This window comes from Trichechus manatus, unplaced genomic scaffold (assembly GCF_000243295.1).
Source record: "Trichechus manatus latirostris isolate Lorelei unplaced genomic scaffold, TriManLat1.0 scaffold00027, whole genome shotgun sequence".
Lineage (NCBI taxonomy): Eukaryota > Metazoa > Chordata > Mammalia > Sirenia > Trichechidae > Trichechus > Trichechus manatus.
In genome coordinates this window covers 6,116,733-6,123,256 of record NW_004443963.1, presented here as the reverse complement: position 1 = coordinate 6,123,256, position 6,524 = coordinate 6,116,733, and the positions used below count along the sequence as shown (strand labels likewise).

At 37.1% G+C, this 6,524-nt stretch overlaps 1 protein-coding gene across 1 annotated transcript in view; it reads left to right on the top strand.

The window, feature by feature from the left end:
* Positions 1 to 6,524, top strand: part of SLC41A2 (solute carrier family 41 member 2) — a 167,112-nt gene that overhangs the window by 159,861 nt on the left and 727 nt on the right. The window lies entirely within an intron of this gene.

Below are 6,524 nucleotides of genomic sequence, written 5' to 3'. Positions count from 1 at the left end.
ACTCTCCACCACTTGGTTTCTCCCAATGTGGTAAAAATGTGTCCTGAGCACTACTACTTGCCTCAGCCCACATGCGCCAGACAATCCAGCCTGCCAGGGTATCAGCTAGGTCAATTCTAGCACTTCTTCGCTGCTTCTGAACTGTCTCTCCCTACCCGTGCCGCTCAGTCCAAGTCCTCAACTTTGTCTTTGATGTTCAGGGCTCCTAGATTGTCATATATAATCGATTCACTTGTTTCTTTGGGTCTTTACTGTAAGAGGGACCACAGGAAGTATCTGACTGTTCCACCCTCTTGGCCCTGCCTGTAGCCATGTATTTTGAAGAGCAGTTTTAACTTAATGAAATTCAGTTTATCAACTTTTTCTCTTAGGTTAGTGCTTTTGTGTTTTAAGAAATCTTTACATATCCCAAGATTGTAACATTTTTTTCCTGTATTGTCTTTGAGAAATTTCCTACTCTTAGCTTTTATTTAGGTCTCCTGATTCATTTTTGAGTTAATTTTTGTGTATGGCATGAGATAAGGATTAAGGTTCGTTTTTTTTTCCCATATGGATATCGAGATGTTCCTACACCGTTTATTGGAAAGACTATCTTTCCCTTTGAATTATCTTGATATCTTTGTCAAAAATCAGTTTACTATATATTTGTAAGTCTATTTCTAGACGGTATTCCATTCCATTGATTTACATGTCTATTCTTACGCCACTAGTTTTTCTTTTAAGCCTTAACTGATTCTTCTTGATTTTAGTCTGGGGAAAGAAATTGTTCTACAACCTTTTTTATTGCAAGCTCTCTTCTTTATGTAGATCTTGGTTCACTTATATGACTTTTTTTTATAGGTATAGTTATGTTGAATAACCAAACCTAATGTAAATGTTTTCCCCACTGTGATTTCCTGCCAGATCAACTCCTTTTATTGTCTACTCTCAATATAGAGTTCTTAGTGTGATGACATTTCAACAATAGTAGTAATTGTATCTGTGAATACTTATATAATATTATATCTCAACCCTTCTGGAAGTCCAACTTGATTATGTCTGGCCTTTCACGCTTGTCATTTCTCATAACTGCTTTCTCCGAGATGTTAATTAGGTTAAGTAAACATGCTCCCTCCTTTTGTACACGGAACTCTCTTCTCTACTGTTCTCCATATTCTGTCTAACCAATGACTGTAGACCGATACCAAGAAAAGATCTCTTTTCTAAGTTTTGAATTTCTCAGTTATTTCTTCTTACCCCCTCCAACTAAAAAGATTTGATTGTTTTCCTTTCACGGTTTATTTCCTTTCCCATGTCAAGGAAGTTCAGAGCTATATTTGCAACTCTTTTCATTTTGCCTGCAATTAATTTTTTTTTCAGGTAGTTCCATTTTTAGCAGTATCCATTAGTCAATTCCTATAGATTTCAAAAATATCTTTTAAGGTCTGTTTTATTCTCCATTTGCCTGGAGCAACAGAGGAAGGAGAGTCAGGAATAGGAGGAGGAAATGAAATGTGTGACTAATTGCCTCCATGAACAACTGCCCCCTTTGCCATGAGATTAGAAGAACTAGATATGCCCAGCTACCATTACTGAACATTTTGATCGAAGGTTCTGTAGAAGAATCCTGATTAAAAGGGGGGAAATGCAGAACAGAATTTGAAAGCCTCATGGATTCCAGACTTTCTGAATCCATGGCGGCTGAGTAAATCCCCAAAACTATTGCCCTGAGATAACCTTTAAACCTTAAGCCTTAAACCAAAAATATCCCCTGAAGTCTTCTTAAAGCCAAACAGAAGTTTAGCTTAAGTAGTAAAGAATGTCTGTCTTGAGCATTGTGCTCTTTTAACAACTATCTATATGAGATCGAATTGACAACAGCAACTTGAAAGATTAGGTACGTGTTACAGATTGAATTGTGTCCCCAATGTGTTGTAACCCCTATACCTGTCGTTATAATCCCACTTTGGAATGGGTTTTCTTTGTTATATTAATGAGATGGTATTAATTTAGAGTATGTCTCAAGTCGGTCTCTTTTGAGATATAAAAGAGATCAAGCAAGCAGAGATGGGGAAAGATAGATGCCACACCACATGAAGATCACCAAAGTGCCAAGGAACAAGGACCTTCCCCCAGAGCCAACAGTCTTCCCCTAGAGCTGGCACCCTAAATTTGGACTTCTAGCCTCCTAAACTGTGAGAAAGAAAATTTCTGTTTGTTAAAGCCATCCACTTGTGATATTTCTGTTAGAGCAGCACTAGATAACTGAACTAAGACAATAGGAAACTTAGGGGACAGTGAGTTTATGTTAATGGGGGAGGAGCAATTTGGAAAAGGAGAGTGAAATGGTTGCACAACTCGAATGTAATCAGTGTCACTGAATTGTACATGTACAAATTGTTGAATTGGTGTATGTTCTGCTGTGTATAGTCTCAACAACAACCAAACCCAAACCAAACCCACTACTGTTGAGTCAGTTCCAACTCATAGAGACCCCATAGGGTTTCCAAGGCTGTAAATCTGTACGGAAGCAGACTGCCACATCTTTCTGCTGCAGAGCCTCTGGTGGTTTGAAACCACCAACCTTTCATAAAATAAATTATTTTTTAAAAATCTGTTTTATGACACCATATGTCATCTAGTCAACAGACCCTATAGGACAGAGTAGGCCCCATAGGGTTTCCAAGGAGCGGCTGTGAATATTTCATAATTTATTCATCCAGTCTTCTCTTAATGGGCTTTTAGTATGTATACAAAATGAAACTCTTCAGAGTTTCATTTTAAAATTTTATATGAATAAAATTTTGGAAGCCCTCATTTTTTATTATTAGATTCAACAGACATAAAATTCATATTTTAATAAATAGAACAAACATAACAGGGGAAAAGAAAAGGATTACAAACACTGCACACATTGTTTACTGAAAGTTCCTTTACAGGTAATTAACCTACAGAATCACTATTACACTCATGCCTTTTTGCCTTTCCACATTGGAACTAAACAAAAAATTATGAATGAAATAGCAGTTCCACACATAAACCGCTTTGTGCATACTTTGAACAAATGCCCACTATGTAAATATTTAAAGGGTTGAACGTGACATGTGACCTGGCTTCTTAATTTATCTAGTCTACTATAACACTACTGGTAGGGATAATGTATATGTAAACTGTTACCATGTTTTGTTTTAATGACACTTACAGTATAGGATCGCTATGAGTCAGAATCAACTTGATGGTAACGGGTTTGGTTTTTTCTGTCTCACAGTCTCCCATCAACAGTGTGTTGATGGGAGTGGAGGAAGATATTTGAAAGCATTTCAGCAGACTCAAGATAATCATTTTCAACTGCTATAAAAACTGAAGCATGGTTTCAAAATTAATATCCAACCATTTATTAGTGCTAGTTCCAACCATATACCCTGCAAGTTATAGTTAAATTTAAATTAGATTTGATGAGAAATAGATTCTGAATCCATGAATTTCCTGAGGGTTGATCTTCTTTTGATATAAAATAAAGTTTAGAAGATTCTGTCAAATAATAAGATGTAAGGTAACCTCATCTCTCTTGTTCTCCCAAGGGTCAGAGTCCTGTGCTGCCTGTTGTTCAGTGTCTGCAAATAATTGTTCTCCTATCTTTTGTCCACTTTTCTAGTTGTTTTTCTATTTTGTCTTGAGCTCTGTTTTATTAAATTATATTTTCCTAGAAATATGTTCATTTCATCTAAATTTTCAAATGTATTAATATGTTATTCAGATTCCTCTTGCTGTCTTTTTGCATCTCTGTTGTTGTTAGCTGCCGTCGAGCTGGCCCCTAGCTCATTGCAACCCCGTGTATTACAGGGTAGAACTGCTCCATGGGGTTTTCTTGGCTGTCATCTTTATGGAAGCAGTTCACCAGGCCATTCTTCTGCAGAGCTCTGGGTGGGTTTGAATTGCCAACCTTTAGGTTAGCAGCCAATTGTAAACTGCTTGTGCCAACCAGGCTTTTTCTGCACCATCTCTAATTATGTTCATGTATTAGTCAGGATGCAGTTTAGAAAGTAGGAACCACTCTGGGTATTTCAAGCAGAAATCAATTCAGTGCAGGGTATTAGGTGCTTACTAAGCGTTATCAACTGTAAGGATTATTTTCTCTTATTTTACAGGGGAGAGACTGAGGCATGCAGAAGTTAAGTAACTTGGAAGTGGGAGTGAGACCTATTGACAGATTTGTGGGCTTTACTATTAGAGGATGAGGGGAGTTGGCCAGTTAACTTGAACATCTAACTTCCTGCTGGACAGATATACTAGTGCCTGCCACACTGAACGTAGTCGGGGCCTGAAGGAAGTCTATGCAGACTTCCAGTTAATCTTCATTCTTAACCAATACCTCATAGTTCCTAGTGTCCTTGAGTCCTGAGTCTCTCCCATTCAGTCTCTCTAGAAAATATCCCTTTCTTTTTCTACCTGGAAAAAGGACAGTTGTGAACTAATGAGAGCACGTGGACATTGGCTTACTCCATACACAGATGTTAAAATTATCCCTTAGTGTTAGGCTCACCTCCAGCCTCAGCAGCTCCTGGTACTTAAAGTCCAATCCCTTCATGGATTCTGTAGGGAAAACTGGCTTCCTGTCCCAGGTATCCTTCTCAGAACATATTCTAGGTTGTAGCTTCTTTAGCTCTGGTCAGTGAGCTTCCACTGTTTCAACTGCTTACATTTTTTAAATTATGAAATGCAAACATACAGGAAATATTGGAAATAAAATAACCAGGTATTTATACCACCCAACTTAATCAAGCCTTAACAAATTGTCTGAAGCAAGTATTTCAAAATGAGAAATGAAAAGACAGATTTGATTGGTGCCTCCTGTGTATCCCTCCCTGGTCTCACTTCATTCCTTCGCTAGCTGTCGTCACCATTTTTAATTAGCATATATCATTGCCATGCAGGTTTTTATACTACTGTTACAGATGTATGGAGCCTTGGTGGCGCTGTGGTTAAGAGCTCATCTGCTAACCAAAAAAGGTCAGCAGTTCAAATCCACCAGCTGCTCCTTGGAAACCCTATGGCACAGTTTTACTCTGTCCTGTAGGGTCACTATGAGTCAACTCGACGGCAATGAGTTTGGTGTTTTTTTTTTTAAACAAATGTGTATAAAAGAGTGTATTTAGCCATTCTCCATTCAATAGACATTTTAGGTTATCTCTGTTTTTTGTTTTTACTGTTACATTTTTTGTTTTTACTACAGTGGTGCAATGAATATCCTTGCACATGTCTCTTAGTATACGTATATGAGAGTTTCTCTACAGAATTTCCACAAGTACACCAAGATATTGGTCCTCACAATCTGTGGGGTAGCCATATTGGACCTGGGGTCAGTAGAGCCCCTAACCCCATCTCCTTTAGCCATGAGCAGTTTTATCCCACTGTTGCAAAACAGACAAAACAAAAAAACATTGTTTCTGTGTGGAATTGCTAAATTAAGGAGATACATATCTTCAAATTTATTAAATATTGCCAAATTTCTTTCCAAAGTAGTTGTGCCAATTTATACTTCTGTCACCAATGTAGAGAGTTTCCATTTCACCAAAACAATGTACTGTACTGATGGTTATGAATTTGAGCTTTTGTGTTAGACTGTATGAATTTGAGCCTGATTCTTCCACCTCCCAGCTGTGTGACAGTGGGCAGGTTTCTCACACTCATATACTTTCCTCATATGTCAAATAAGGACAGAAATAATCCACAACATATTGTAAAGATGTTTTTGAAAATTAAATCATACATTTGAAGCTCTTTGAATACTTCATGGCCCCATAGTATGCCATCTTTTTTTTAAGTTCACTATTATTATTGTTTAAACTTTGATTTTTTGCTGGTCAGATGGGTATGAAATGGAATTTAATAGTATTTCAATTTGCATTTCCTTATTATTAGTGAGGTTGAGCAACTTTTCATATGTTTATTGGCCATTCAGGTTTCCATCGCTAGTCTATTGGACTGTTTTCATTTTCGTATGAACTATGGGAGTTCTATTTCTCTCTGTATATATTCTGAGTACTGATTCTGTGTCAGTTAATGCAACGCAGAGATCTTTTCCAAGGCTGAGGTGTGACTTTTAACTTTATTTTGGTATCTGTTGAACCACAGAAATCCTTAATTTTAATGTAGTTTAATTTATCAAACCATTCTTTTAATATATTATGTGTTTTGGGTCTCATTTATGAAATCATTCCCTACATCAAGGTCATAAGACATTTTTTCTAGAAGTTTTCAAATATTACTTTTTATACTTGAGTTTTTACCTGGAATTTACTTTTGGGTGTGAGGTAAAGATGCCTCTTAAAACATTTCCTATTTATCTGTCTTTGTCTGTCTATCTGTGTATCTATCCACCTGTCTATCTATCTATCACTAGATATATAGTTCCCTCCTCAGTGTACCTCCCTTCTGGTTATTGTCCTTATCACTGCACTGGCAAGCCACCAGTGGTCTCAGAATTAGTCAATGGATGGTCAGTTTTTCATCTTTATTTCATCTGATATGCTTGCAATAGGAGA